Source organism: Notamacropus eugenii, chromosome 2 (genome assembly GCF_028372415.1).
Source record: "Notamacropus eugenii isolate mMacEug1 chromosome 2, mMacEug1.pri_v2, whole genome shotgun sequence".
In the NCBI taxonomy this organism is placed as follows: Eukaryota; Metazoa; Chordata; class Mammalia; order Diprotodontia; family Macropodidae; genus Notamacropus; species Notamacropus eugenii.
In genome coordinates, this window is record NC_092873.1 from 526,180,174 (window position 1) to 526,194,758 (window position 14,585).

The 14,585-nt window shown below is 40.4% G+C and overlaps 1 protein-coding gene across 4 annotated transcripts in view; it reads left to right on the forward strand.

The window, feature by feature from the left end:
• The first annotated feature begins 1,528 nt into the window (after positions 1-1,528).
• Positions 1,529-14,585, forward strand: part of LEPR (leptin receptor) — an 83,821-nt gene continuing 70,764 nt past the window's right edge. For 2 of the 4 annotated variants that reach the window (XM_072649757.1, XM_072649756.1), the window contains exon 1: positions 1,530-1,959. The gene's annotated coding sequence lies outside the window, so the exon portion shown is untranslated. Of the gene's footprint in view, positions 1,960-14,585 lie in introns of all 4 variants that reach the window. The other 2 variants (XM_072649758.1, XM_072649759.1) reach the window with 2 other exon arrangements.

Below are 14,585 nucleotides of genomic sequence, written 5' to 3' on the forward strand. Positions count from 1 at the left end.
ATGAGGCAGTGGATGTATGAAGAAGTCAGATGTGAATGGTGTTGTGGAGCTAGAAGTGACAAGATCAGCCAGCTGATTTGATGGTGAGGTGAGGGACAGGGAGAAGCTGAGGATGATTCAAAGAGAGAACTTGGGAGATTAGAAGGATGGTGGTGCATTTCACAGATGTAGGGAAATTTGGAACTGAGGTGGATTGGGGAAGGAGGGAAGATGATTCGTTCTCTTTTGGACATACTGAGTTTGAGATCTCTAGGAGATAGACATTTTGAAATATCCAAGAGGCAGTTTGTGATACAGTACTGAAACACAGAGAAAAAATTGGAGTTAGGTGTGCTATCTCCAAAGAGAGAATAACTATTCTCATGGGAGCTGTTACATTCATCAAGGGAGAGAGTATAGAGAAAGATGACAGAGGGCCCAGGACAGAGTCCTGGAGAACACCCAAAGTAAGGAAGTATGTTATGAATTGTGAGCCAGAAAAGGAGATTGAAAAGTTACAGTCATACGGATAGAGGGAGCATCTGGACAGAGGAGTGTCATGGAAAAAGAGAGAGAGAGACAGAGAGATAGACACACATACACAGAGACAGAAAAACAGAGAAAAAGGGAGAGACACACAGAGAGACAGTCAGACAGACAGATAGACAGATACACACACACACACACACACACACACACTCATACAGAATAATCAGGAGGAGAGAAGGTGATCAATTGTACCAAATGCTGTGGAGATCTAATGCTCCTATGACAACCACAGTTTTTCCAGAGTCCCAGTCAGATCATAAATTAAGTACTGCTTTTATTGTGTCAATGAATAATTCACCACTCCCACCTCCCTACAGTGGCCTAGGTTAGCATTTGGATACTCAGCAAGTCATTACCTGGATCAGACTCTTCTGTGCGTAAGACACATCAACCAGAGTATACAGTGAAGTGAAGAGATGAAACTTATCCAGTGAATTCAGTGAGGAAACTCATCCCAAGATGTATTATTGGAAGTCCCTCAATAATATGTAAATTACTTAGCATAGTACCTGGCACCAAGTCAGAGCTTAATAAGTACTTGTCTCCCTTCCTTCCTTCCTTCCTTCCTTCCTTCCTTCCTTCCTTCCTTCCTTCCTTCCTTCCTTCCTTCCTTCCTTCCTTCCTTCCTTCCTTCCTTCCTTCTTTCCTCCCTTCTCATTTATTCACCTATTGTTATTATTAATATTTTAAATTGCTACTATTTTACCCCAGAATTTTCCCATGTTGGTTTGGTCCCGGGGCAGAGGGAGAGCAGGACCCAGGTGAAAGAAGGGCTGGACTCCTGTCTCCTGAGGCAGGACTCTGCCTATGTTTCTCTCCGCCTTCCAGGCGACAGAGGTGGGCACAGTGACCTTCTGCTCCCCCCATGCCCCCTCATTTCTTCCTCGCCCCTAGGTCCAGCTATTTGTGCCTCAATACCAGGGCACCTCTCCAAGTGACACGCCCAGCTGGGCCATTCTGGTGCCCAGCCCCCGACGTTTGGGGAGCCAGCGGGGGCATCACTTCTCTGGCTCTCCAAGTCTCTAGCGGCCACAGCTAGAGCCGAGCTGCTCTCAGATTCCAGCCCCTGGCGGGCCACCTACAAGAAGAGGCAGGCAAGGGGCTGGCACGTGCGTGCAAGGAGCCGGATCGTTTTTTCAGCCCTCCCTTCGCTTCCCTCCCCTGCTGCAATCGCCTCCTCTCTCCAGTGTTCCCGTCCCCTCCTCTCCTCTGGCCTCCGTACCAGTCCCCTCCCCTCCTCTCTGAAGAGTTCCCGCTGCACCTTTGCCAGGGAGTTTGGCCGGAGCGTGCTCACTCAGTCAGGGATGCTCCTAGGCTGACCCAACCAAGAGTTCCAGGCTCCGCGCACTCCCTCAGGGACCCTGCTGTCACGGACACTGCCGTTGGCTTTGCTGCTGACCTGACTGGACGCTGGGCTCCTGTGAGTCCCAGGTAAGATCAAGTTCCTTCTCTCCTCTATTGGGCAACTCTCCGTTTCCGGGGATGAGGGGTAGGGTCATGCTGGAGTGCTAAGGAGGGCAGGTATGATCCGACGTAGTGTGTATGTGTGTGTGTGTGTGTGTGTGTGTGTGTGTGTATGTGTGTGTGTGTGTGTGTGTGTTGTGCTTGTGTGTGTTTATGTTTGGTATCTAGCACTTGGATTGTGTGACTGTGTAAAGTTTGTGCATTCTTAGTGTGTGGTGGGTGTATATTTTGTGTGTGTGTGTGTGTGTGTGTGTGTGTGTGTGTGTGGAGGGTGCCTGAGCGTGTGTCCTGGGCAACCACCTGACTTCTCAGCTTTGCTTCTTTGTGACCTTAATGTGGAGTCCATTCTTTGGAGAGGATTGAGGGGAAGCTTTTAGTGACTGAGACCATCTGGAGATATCCTCCTGAGCTTGGGGCTCCAGTTGCAGTGGTGGCTCAACTCCCTTAAGAGTCCTCAAAGTCTCACTGCAATCATTGTCTAGGGTGGGATCTGCTGGACTCCTGCCTGAAGACTTCCAAGGAAACTGTCTTGAATAATAAGCTTGTATTGTTGGGGAAGAACCCAAGCCAAAGTCACCCCAAGCTACAGAGCAAGGTGTTAGGATTCTAGGGAAGGCTTTCCCTTGTCTCTAACCTATGTCCCACATTGTTGGACTATGTATATATATATTAACAAAGGCCACCTTAGACTTGGAGATTCTATTCAATTCAACAAACCTTTTGAAGTACCTATATGCAAGACATTAGGGATAAATCTAAAGGGATACAAAGACAAAATGGGAATTCCCCCCCCCCCCAAAAAACGCAAAACAACAACAAAAATAGCCCTCACATTTAATTGTCCAAGGTTATAAAAGAAAACATATCGTTTGGCTTGCTAAGATCTTCACTAATTCCTCAAAGCACAACAAAACTCAAAATGCTTCGACTCCTCTCCCTCTCTACCCCCCCCCAACAAAAAAGAAAGCAAGGTGCCTTTCTTGAGGCAAAAAAACATGGAAAAAGTAGAAAATAATTTTTCTCCAAAAGATGCTACAATTATTTAATTGTACTTTTCACCACTGTCTGTGTACCTGCTTCCTGTATTACTTTTCCTTCAGAAATGTTAGGGAAAAGCCTGGATATCTTGAGCTTGCAAGGAATGTTGTTTGAGTGGTTTCAGAAGAGGTCAATAATGCCAGCCTGGGACCTTCTTTCTAATTTCCCTCTTGTTGCTTATGTACACGTTGGATTAGATGATCCCCTGATCTCTTTCAGCTCTGAAACTCAGAGTCTGTATATCTATTGAAAACATATGATTGTGTTTCCTGAAACACTTATAAAACCCATCAGTGGTGATGTTGGCAGCTCTCCATGTGATCATCAATTATGAACTGGAAGAGATCATTAACGCTAACCCCCTCATTACGGAGATAAGAAACTTAAGAACAGAGAGTTAGTGGCTTGCCCATGGTCACACAGCTAAGTATGTGAGATGGAATTTGAACTCAGGTCTTTCTGAATCCAAAATCTGCTGCATCATGTTGTCTCAAGGTTTTCTAAGTAATGATAGGAAAAGAAAGGATTTACTGATTGATGTGAAAGAGCACAGCAAGTTAGAAGGGGTTTTAGAAATCATCTTCATCTTTAGAAATGAGAACATTGAATGAAACCCAGGGAGGATAAAGGGAAGGGACTCGGTATGTTTAACCTGGAGAAGACATTATTATTATTGTTCATTCAGTTTCCAGTCACTTTCAACTCTTCATGACCCCATTGGGGTTTTCTTAGCAGAGATATTGAAGTGGTTTGCCATTTCTTTCTCCAGCTCATTTTACAGATGAGAAAACTGAGGCAAACAGGGTTAAGTGACTTGCTCAGGGTTACACAGCTGGTAAGTGTCTGATGCTTGATTTGAACTCAGGTCTTCCTAGCTCACAAGGAAAAAGGGTTAAATGTGTTTTCCTTGGTCCAGAGGTTAAATCTAGGAAGGAGGAGTGGAAGCTACAAAAGTACAAAGTTAGGGTAGATATATGTCAACACTTCCTAGCACTGAGAGCTGTCCCAAGGGAACTTATGGGCTTTTATCAAAGGCTGGATGGCCATCTGTTGCATGGTTTTGCAGGCAGTGCTTGGGCAGGTTTACCTTGGACTGTTTGAGTCACTGAGTTCCACCTCTGAGATTCTGTGATTCTCTAGAAAGGCTTTTATGAGGCAACAAGGTAGGAAGTAAGAGCTGAGCTAAGAGTGAGTCCTCTCATTCCACATCCAATGGCCTTTCCAGACAGCCTGCTGCCTCTGAGTATCCTGTTCTGTGTCCATGGTCCCTTTTCTGAAGTGCCTGAGTTTTTTGGGGGGAAGGATATAGAGGTGGAGGGTGTGGGGGGCTTCAGTACTACGAAGTGTTTTTGAGACTGGGCAATTCAAACAGCACACCATGTTATAGTTGCTCTTGCCAACTAAGTGTTTTTCAAAGTCAAAGGCTGCCTGGTTTAAAGTCTAGCCTATCACTTTGGGAGATGAGCAAGAGGACAGGGGAAGCCTTAAAAATTGTAACTCACCATGTTCTATTGGTCTGTCAGATTGCTGGGACCATTGTCCAGGGAAGTACAATTTGATTTTAAAGTTGCATTTCCTCTAAATTTTAAGAATCAACACCTCTCAGTTGCTGAAGTCACAAAATGTTCCCATGTGAACAGATATATTGTGATTTTGTAGCTGGAATGATGCAGCTGGAACACAGTACCGTTTCTCATTTACTATGGCAGAAAAGCCTGTTTTAGAGGAAAAGAAAGTCAACATTTCCAAGTCATGGTTGTACTTGAATTGTCTTTGTTACTTTTTAATATAAAGTTGTGTGTCGAATGCTAAGAAAGCAGTTTCAGACCACGTCAGAACCGCCTGAAATTAAGTCCATTGGCAGAGAGCTGCGTATTTAGTTGTCCTGGAAATAATCCCAGAAAACAACAGAGGTTAACCAAATAGATAAACCAGAAATTGGAAGGTGGCCAGATTCTCCTTCCTTCCCAAAATATAGCATGTCCAACCCACAAACTACTTCCCTCTCCCTCTCCAAAAAGCAAACCAATGTCCAAACAAACAAAAAACCCAAACAACTAACCAGCTAGGCAATTGTGCAAAGGATTGAATTTATGTTGACTCCTGTTTTTCTATTTGTATTTGAAAATCATTATGATTTTCTATTTATCAAGACAATGTAAGAATTTGATTAACTCACTTTGTGTCTAGTAATATTTTTTCTTTACCACTAAGAGTAGTTTCAAAATTGTTTAAAATGAAGCCATCTTCTATGTCTATGAGTTTGGAATTGAGTGGGTCAATTGATAGTCATCTTATGTCTCTGGAGAGGAAATAACAGCTATTTTCCCCCTGTTCTGTGCACTGTACCCCATCTTGTGAGCTTGTGAAGAGTGAGAACAGAGCAGGGCAATCTTCTTAAAACAATCTTTTCCTATGTATAGTTTTTCAGGTTGTTTCAAGAAAGTGGGGGTTATCTTCAAGAGAGAGGGGGAATAATCTTTTTTCTAATTAATTACTAGTTTTATTATTCATTATTAATAACATTTTTAAATGATCTTTCACAAATTTTTAAAATAAGCATTTATTGGTAAGTAACTTTCATGTTAGATTACAAACTCCTTTTTGTCTTTTGTTTCTTTTTGTGTCCCCAGCATTTAGCACAGTGCCTGTCACACAGTAGGTGTTTCATATTTACTGCTTGATTGCAAGGTGCTGGCCATACAAAGAGAAGAAGGAAAAAGACTATGCCTTGCTCTCAGGAAGCTTATATTCCATTGGAGGAGCTTATATTCTTTCTTAACCTAATTTTGCTTGGTGCCTTTCATCTTATGATTTCAAAATAAGTTTTTAAAACATTTCATTGGCTCACAGGTTCTTTGACTCCTAAGCCAGTACTCTTCCTTGTGGGCCATGCTAGCTCCCCAAGGTGATACTTCTAGTAAATGTCAGAGCCAGAACTTGAATAGCATTTAGTTAAAAATGGCTCTTATACTAGTTGGCTTTCAGTACACTGTCCTCTCACTAGGTCAGGAATATGAAGCTGAGGATTTTCATTCCACAATATGATGGGACTAAAAGATTGTCTCCCATTTCTGTAATTCTTTCCCTCTGCCATCTTCTCTGACTTTCTGCAAGTCTCTTAAAATTTTGCCTTCTGAAAAAAGCCTTTCCTAGCCACCATAAATCTTAAAGTGCTATAATTATTGCTGCCTTCCCTCTGAGACTACTCCTAATTCATCCTGTCTATACCTTGCTTGCACATAGTTACTTGTCTATTGTCTCCCCCATTAGACTATAAGCTACTTGAAGGAAGGGACGGTATTTGCCCTTATTTGCATCCCCAGTACTTAGTCTAGGGACTGGCATATAGTAGGAACTTAATAAATATTTATTGGCATGCAGTCTTAGCAGAATCTCAGATCTATTTTTTCCTTTTTTGTAAATAGAACTGAACTTGTAGTGGGGAACTGAAATGCCAAAACTTTCAAGAATGACTGTCTTGCCTTTCTCAAGGATAATCAAAAACAGATGTTTCTTTTTTTTTAAATTCTGAATTCTGAAAAATCTGTCTGTTTCAATTGATGGTTAAACTTGGTTTGACAAGATTCGTGCAACCTATTTCTTTTGACTTCTCATGGTAGCCTGTATTTTAGGCTCCTCTTTCATTGCTTGTAATAGAAGGATAGTCTTGCTCAGTTCAAACTATTGAGAGAAAGGAAGGGAGTAATTGATATACAAATTCACCAAACAAAATAAACCTAAAACAGGAAATCAAATCCATATAGAATAAAAGTTAAAGTAGATTTATCAGTATTTAAATACCAGAAGGAAAAGAGGTAGTGAGTGTCTTTTGGGTGTTTTATTTTATCAGAGTACCATTGAGAGGACACAGTTAAAACATTCATAAGTGAAGCCCATGAAGGGTAGTCAAATAAAAGTACTCTATTGAAAGGAAGGAATTAGGAGGAAAAATAATTAAAGCAATATGTCTTGGAATGAGGTGACAAAAACAAAGATTATTCAGACAAGAAAGTGTATAGGTGATGAGAATATGAGGGGAATTCTGAACCACAATTTATATTTGGACTAGACAAAGGAAGAGGCAAGGCTGTCTGAGATGTTTGATTTTGTCTGATAGTCATCAGGGCACTACTGATGGGCAAAAGTCAAGAATGAGAGTCAGGAAATATCTTAGAGAAGTAAATAAGTAAGGATGGGGAAAACTAATTTTTAGGATTATGGATTTGAAGCAGGAGGGAAGCCTTGGAGGTTATCTGGTTAACCCTTCTCATTTCTTAGAGATAGGGAACCAAGAGTCACAGTAGCAAAAGAGCTCACTAAGAGTTGAATATTGATGAGGACCTGTATCTGGACACTGGTCCTCTTTCCACCATTTATTCCACCCCACCTAACTTCCTCTTTTGTAAATTGCCATTTCTAGAAATGGGATGCCATAAATGAACATGTTTCATTGAAGAGATTTTCTTCTGTAAGTCACCACACAGTCATAGATTCTCAGAAGAAAAAAGAACTTGGATTCCATCTAGTCCAACTCATACCTGAACAGAATTCCCATATATATATATATATGAGCAGTGGAACTCATAGATTCTGTTTGCATAGCTCTTCTGAGAGTGAACCCTCTTCCCCACAAGGCAATGCAATGTATTTTTGCTTAGTTTTAATTGTTAGAAAATGGTTTCTTTTATCAGTCTTAAATATGTTCCAGCAGTTCATGGAATTGTAAGTCTAGAACTAAGGGATCTTAGAGGCCATCTACTCTGCTTCATTTTAGAAATGTAGAAACTCAGGCTTAGATAGAAATGACTTGCCCAAGGCCACACAGCTAGTAAGTGGAAGAGGTGTCTTGTTAAGCATTAGTTCATAATTCTTGACGTTGGGAATGGTCTTAGGAGTTTTCCGTAGCTAGCCAGCTAGTGTTTATATAGCATTCTGAGCTTAGCAGAGCTCTGTACCTATGTCTGTAATTCATATTTGTAGAGGCCTTCAGGGTTTACAAAGTACTGTCTTTCCCCCCTGTGATATTGGTAGTGTAAATACCAGTATCCTCACTTTATAAATGAGAAAACTGGGTATTGGAGAGGTCATGTGACTTGCTGAAGGTTACACAGTCAGCAAATGTAGGGATCTGACATTCAGTGCCACTCAGTGAGGATAGTTATAAAGCCTTTCTTGGGTTCAAGATGATCCAGTCTCACAAGTACAAGATGAGGGAGAGCTGGTTGCATAGCTCTTTGTCTCCAAGAGATCTGGGGGTTTTAGGAGGCTGCAGGATCAGGGTATTTGTGTTGGCTGCGTGTTAGGGGAGCCAGAGAAGTTAATGTGAACTTGGGCTGCATTGAGAGGGCAGAACTGCAGAAATCAGGAGATGGATCATTGCTCCGTGCTCTGCCTGCTCAGAGATACAACGGATACGATACATCTGGAGTGTTTTATTCAGTTTTCAGTGCCTTAGTTTAGTAGTAGCATGAATAATTGGAGAGCAAGGATAACCAAGATGGTGAATGTCTTCAGTACTCACCAAAGAAGAGTGATTGGGGATAACTGGGAATATTTTATCAGGAGAAAAGAAGACTCAAGTAGGACCCAAGAGCTGTCTCTCTCTTTTTTTAAGGGTTGTCACTTGGAAGAAGTATCAGACATGTTTTGTTTGGTCACAGAAGACTGAATCTGGTGCAAAGGATAGAAGTTATAAAGAGACAAATTGAGGCTTGTTGTTAGGAAAAACTTCCTAACTACTAGAGCTGTCCCAGAGTAGAATGGGTTTTCTCAAAAGGTGGTGAGATTCTGTCCTCAGAGATCTTCAGGTGAAGGCCCAGTGGCCACTTGTAGGGCTGGGTCTTTTCCAAGTAGAGGTCAGACTCAGTCACGGAGATCCTTCCAAAGCTGAGATTCTGATTCCCTTTCTTCTCATGCTTTGCACCGTGTCCTCTTTTCTTTTAGGTTCAGAGCTGTAGAATTCTCAAGTACCCAGTGAAAGATAACTGCTGGATGTTGGGGGGGATGTTTGGCTGCACTTATTTTTCTGTACTAATGCTACTATAATATGCTTTAAAAAATGTGAACTCATGTTTAGGAACAGCTGTTACCCAATATCTGTGTGTGTGTGTGTGTGTATGTATGTGTGTGTGTGTGTGTGCATGTGTGTGTGTGTGTGTGTGTGTGTGTGTGTGTAGAGTCAGGATGGCATAGTTGTTCCCAGATTTATATTCTCATTTCGTATCCTCCAGCAGCTGTTATTTGGTGACTAAGCCAAAAGAAACCAAGAATCTTTAAAATGCACTAATTGAGCGATTAGATTTCCATGAGCAATACAAAGAATTTCTGGACTGTGTCGGCCAGTTTTGAGCAAATGAAATGGACGGTAAAAGAACGAATCGTCTCCTTTCAGATGTTGGCATGCTCACTGAATTAGTCAGGACAGAGAACAATTTACGGACCTAGAACTGGGAGGGAACACAGCCCTTGATAACTTAGAGAAGTGAGGTCCAGGGAGGTCAAGGGCCCAAAGTTACTCAGGCTGCAAGCTTCCGAGATAGGATTTGAGCTCATGACTTCTGATGTCTCTTCACTTTATCATGTAATTCTATTCTATTGTGTTCCCCATGACAGCTCTATAATCAAGGTGTAATAACACCTAATCCCATTTTACAGATTAGCAGAATGAATCTGACAGAACTGAAGTGCCTTACTCAAGATCACACAGAAAATAAATGTCAGGAGTTGGGATTCAAACGTAGTTCTAATTGATTCCAAATTCATGCTATTTCCATGTTCCTCCTACCCCCAAATAGCTCTCAAACACCAACTCACTCAGATAAAGTCATCTGAGTTCTGAAATGGGCATTTGGGACCTCAGGGCTCAGTGGCGATGTAATTACACCTCCCTCAAAGGATTATTGTGAGGATCAATTGAAACAATGTTTGTAAAGGGTTTACCACAGTGCCTGACACATAGTAGGTGCTTAATAAGTACATTTCTCTAATACAAACTTAATATAATGCATTTCTTAATGAAAGCATTTCTGCCATTTCCTTCCCTTCTGTCTCTCCTGGCATTGTAGAGCATTTGAAAAGGAGTACCAAGAAATAAGGCTAGATAGGCAGAATGGATCCATAGTGTGGAGGGCCTTGACTTCCAGGGTCAGAATTTTTTCTTTTTCCAGTAGGTACTGGGGCAAGCACTGAAGGTTTTGGGTCAGAAAAGTGACCTGAAACACTGAGAGGGAGTATATTAAGAAGGTTACTTGTGTGGCTGGTTACTTCAGTTCTTTTGTGGTGCATTGAATGGGAGAGGACTGCCTGAGTCCAAATACGGAGGATCAGAAATCTGTATTTTCTTCAGTAGTCCATGGGAAACCACAGAGGCTATTAAGGAGAGGAGTCCATAGTCATAATGGAAGATATGTGAATGATTGCTTCCAGCATCACCACAGAGGATGGCTGGGAGAAGGGATATCTCATGAAGGAAGGGATTCTCTTTTCTGGAGGGAGGGAGGTCTTCAGGAAAAGGCTGGATTACCACTTGTCAGGGACGTTGATGGGGAGATTCTTTTATAGGCCCTGGTTGGACTAGGTGGCTTTGAGATTTCTTCTAACCATGAGCTTCAGGGCTTCAAGATGAAGTTCAAATTTGACCACAAACATTAACTAGTCTAAATGACCCTGGGTAAATCACTTTAGTTTCCTTCAATTTCCTCATCTATAAAATGGGAACAATAATAGCTCCTATATCCAAAGGTGGTTATGAGGATCAAATAAGGTCATATTTATAATGCTTAGCACACGGCCTCCCACTTAGTAGGTATAAAAGCTCATTTTCTTCCTTCTAGTAGTCAAGAATAATAAGGGGAGCCAGGTTACATCCTCATTTAGGTGGAGAAGTGCAACTAGAATTTATAAGAAATGACAAAACCTCTGATGTGTTCTATGGAGCTCATAGCCTTTGAAATCATATAGGGAAAATGGCAGTCGAAGTACATAAAATTAGCATTTAGAATGGAACAGCATCCAAACAAAAGATAAGCTCTGTTACCTGCTAACTGGAAGATGAAAGGATTTTGCTCCAATTCAAGGAAAAACAAAGCTCAGTGGCAGATGGGCCCCATTGGGTCCATTCTTTATAGCAATGGAATTGTCAGGCTGCTAACACATTTTCCTTTGCAATCACTTTCCCCAGGACCTGGTAATGAGTTGGAATCAGTGGAATGAGTTGCCCCTAATTGGCTCAACAACAAGCTCTTTCATCACCTTCCATCATAGGCTCACATATTTGGATCTTGAATGCATCTCGGAAGCCATCTAACTCAACACATTCTCTTACAGATGAGGAAACTGAGGCCCAGGAAGGCAAAGGGGTTTACCCACCATTATCCTAGTAGGAAGAGAGAGAAGGCAGGATCAAAACAAAGGCTGCCCAGTGTAGGCAGTCTTGCCACTTATCATGCTGCTTCTCCCATGGATGTCAAAATGGCATTATTTGTTTCCAGCTGGTATTTAGAACACACATTTCACTGAAGTCCTACTCTGGGTCAATGGCTACAGCACTGGGCCTGGAGTCAGGAAGACCTCAGTTCTAATCTGGTCTTGGATAAATACTAGCTGTGTTACCCTAGGCAAGTCACTCAACCTCTGTCTGCCTCAGTTTCCTCCTCTGTAAAATGGGGATAATAATATCACCTACCTCTCAGGCTTGTTGGGAGAATCAAATGAGATATAATTGTAAAAAGTTCTTTGTGCAGTATCTGGCACATAGTAGGTCACCTCTAAATGCAATTTTCCTTTCCATTCCTTCTCTCTGATGCTTCCTCAAAATATGGAGCAAATCTTGGGTTCCAGATGGTTATGCCAGTAGAGCTCAGGTATAGATAGGTAGACCTGAGCTGGAAAGGCTTTGAATACAGACCTGGCAAATGCATGTGGCTTTTATTTGAGCACCAGCCTAGCTAAATTTGGAGAGACCCATTGCTAGATTGGCTGTACAGTGATGGCCTCTTTTATGTGAGAAAATTTACCCCATTTTACCTCTCCCCTTTACCTTCTCCCAGTGCATTACTCTCTCACCCACTAATTTTATTTCTTTTTTAATCATCCCATAATATTCAATTTACACCCATACCCTCTAAGTATTCTCCTTGCAACTATCTTAATAATGAGAAAGTTCTTAGTAGTTACATATAGGAATGCAAGCAGCTCAGTTTATTGATTATTATTTCCAATGTGATAGTTCACATTTTCTTATATTTTTTCATTCTTTTGATTTTGTTTTATTTGTTGTTAATTTCTCATGATAATGATTTCTCTTTCATTTTTACCTTTTAATGTATCTCTTGACTGTTATGTTTGAAAGTCAAATTTTCTCTTTAGCTCTGGTCTTTTCATCAGGAATACTTGCAAGTCCTCTATTTCATTAAATATCTATTTTCCCCTTGAAGGATTTGCAGAGTAGAGGATGATTCTTGGTTGCAGTCCTAGTTCCTTTGCCTTCCAAAATATCATATTCCAAGACTTCCACTCCTTTAAGTAGAAGATGGTAAATCTTGTATTATCTTGACTGTGGCTCCATGACATTTGAATTTTTTCTGGCTGCTTGTAGTATTTTCACTTTGATCTGGGAACTTTGGAATTTGGCTATAATATTCTTGGACATTTTCATTTGGGGATATCTTTCAGGGGGTGAGCAATGCATTCTTTCAAATTCTATTATGCCCTCGATTCTAGGGGCAGTTTTCCTTGATAATTTCTTGAAAGATGACATCTAGGCTCTTTTTTATTTTACCATGGCTTTCAGGCAGTTCAATAATTCTTAAATTATGTCTCCTAGATCTATTTTTCAGGTCAGTTGTTTTTCCAATGTGATATTTCACATTTTCTTGTATTTTTCATTCTTTTGATGTTGTTGTATTTCTTCTTAATTACCCATGGAGTTATTAGCTTCCAGTTTTCCAACTCCAATTTTTAAGTAATTATTTTCTTCAGTGAACTTTTGAACTCCCCCCCTCCCCAATTTGGCCAATTCTGCTTTTTAAGGAGTTCTTTTCTTCACTGAGTTATTATGCATCTTTTTCCATGTGGCCAATTTTTCTTTTTAAAGAAGTTCTATACATCATTTGATTTTTGTGCCTCTTTTACCATTTGGCCTATTCTGGTTTTTAAGATGCTATTTTCTTCAATTATTTTGTGCTTCTTTTACCAACCCATTGATTCCCTTTTCCATATGTTTTCTTGCATCACTTATTTCTTTTTCCATTTTCCTCTGCCTCTCTTATTTGATTTAAAAAAAAAAAACTTTTATTTTTGAGCTCTTCAAGGAATTCTTTTTTGTCCTGAGACCAATTCAGATTTTTTTTTGAGGCTTTGGATGTAGTGATTTTGACTGCTGTTTTATTCTACTACTCTTACTCTGGTGAGATAGACCTTCCCTGCTGATCTTCTCAGTTGTTGGGTTGGAAAACTGTTTATCCCCATTCTTTTGTGGGTTCTATGGCTTCAGAATTTGTTTTGAGAATATTTTAAAATTGTTTGAAGGGGAATTTCAGAGAACTCAATCTTTTTTGCTTTTTCTCCAATCTGTTGTCTCCATCTCTATGTAACTTTTTTTGGGTGGGAAATTTATACATTTACTAAGGGTATTCTTGAGGAGAGTATTAGCAGGGAACAAGCAGGCTTTTGAAAAGCCATGCCTGAAAGAGTACACCATTGCTATTGTTTGTGAAATATTAAAAAAAAAGCAGATTTGGTAGACCACAATGCCACCTTAAATTTCTACTGCAAAAAGGAATCTCCCATAACATATATCAAAATTAAACAAAATTCCTTGAAAGATATAATATATTGTACAGAAAATTTTATACTTAAAATATTTAGTATTTATTTAATGCTTTAAGTTTCACAAAACACTTTGCAACTGTGATATTTTATCCTCACAACTACCTTGGGAAATAGCTGCTTTTATTTTCCCCATTTTACAGATAAAGAAATCAAAGCAAAGAGAAGTTAAGTGACTCGCCCGGGGTCACACAGTTAGAAAGTATCTAAGGTTGGATTTGAACTCAGGTATTTCTGATTTCCAGCTGAAATTTTTATCCAGTGTGCCCCCTACCTACAATATAACATTAGCCAAGATACAAAACAGGGATGTCTGTTTGCCAAAGGTATTTACCCCTGATGGAGAAGATCATGGAGAAGAAGTTTAGTACAAAAAGCAAATGAAATCAGCACTTACATAAGCATTGTCTGCACACATAGGAATGGGTTAGATGCTATTAGATGCCTTGCTCTGAACTAGCACTTATTCTGAGACCAAGCAGAACCAAAGCGTTTTCTGTTAAGGTCTAGAGATCCATGGTGTGTGTGTTGGTCCTTGAGACCATTTTAGGGGGTCTATAAGCCCATATTATTTTTATAATAAAATTAAGATATTTCATAAAAATTAATATATTTTAATTTTTACTCCAGTAAATATTTATAGGGAGAACTCACTGTATGCTAATAAACATTTAACAACCAACTCCCCCCAAAAAAGTTCACCCAGCACAGATTTCAGTTTAACC